The sequence below is a fragment of the Piliocolobus tephrosceles genome, unplaced genomic scaffold (genome assembly GCF_002776525.5).
Source record: "Piliocolobus tephrosceles isolate RC106 unplaced genomic scaffold, ASM277652v3 unscaffolded_27429, whole genome shotgun sequence".
Taxonomy (NCBI): Eukaryota; Metazoa; Chordata; class Mammalia; order Primates; family Cercopithecidae; genus Piliocolobus; species Piliocolobus tephrosceles.
Genome location: NW_022310342.1, coordinates 27,792 through 28,790, shown reverse-complemented (window position 1 = coordinate 28,790; position 999 = coordinate 27,792).

The following is a 999-nucleotide window of genomic DNA, read 5'->3' as shown; positions in this document are numbered from 1 at the left end:
CAATGTGCACTGCCAGCCAGATGAGTAACCATCACACACAGCAGCCAGTGTGCACTGCCAGCCAGGTGAGTAACCTGTCCAGGCTCTTTAGCCTAGCTGAGCTTTCAGGGGACTCCAATAGCAGCCAACCAACGGCAACTGCAAGAAAGACTCCAAAAGAGAACTTTTGTAGCACCTGTCAACCCACAAAACCATGAGAAATAATGTTATTTAAAATTACTAAACAAATAATAACAATAAACAGTATTAAACAATGAATAATTCCTTAAGTTTTGGAATAGCTTACTATTCAGTGAGATAGCTAGAAGAAGTACTAAATGTTGCACAATACTGAAGAAGTATAAGTTTATATTTCTTCTATATTGAAGTATACTTCTATACTGAAGAAGTATAAAGTATAAGTAATATACTTTATATTTTAAAGCCATTGACATTTCTGGACAGAGTGTAAAAGTGAGCAGTGATTAAATGATTCCCAAGAGAACTTGTCTGTTATATCTCAACATCCTCATTTACCAATGGGAGCTGTATTTTGTTTTTGGAAAATATACATTTTAATGTTTATTTTTTAAAATGTACTAACAATTATTTAGAAAGGCATATGCTACTTTGAAAAAAAAATTGGGAACCAGAAAAGTATAAACCTTAAGCCTCTAATCACATTTATGTTATTTAACCCATAAATCCAAAGTCTGATGGCAAATATGTTTATGTAACACTGATATCTGAATAAACAAACAGTTTTATTTTTGAAGGAAAGGCCTTATAATTGGTATGATGTTGAGATGGCTGCAGGGAATGGGCTCATCACTATAATAATATTTCCTCTTTAATACTTTGACAACCAGAGAGTCCAAAACGGGATTACACAGCAGGAATAAAATCAGAGTGTCTAAAACCGGGTTACACAGCAGGAATAAAATCAGAATGACACTTATGTTGCAGCAGCAGGACTGGAATTCTTGCTGTTGGGGTTGGCGGTAGCAAACTCAATATGGG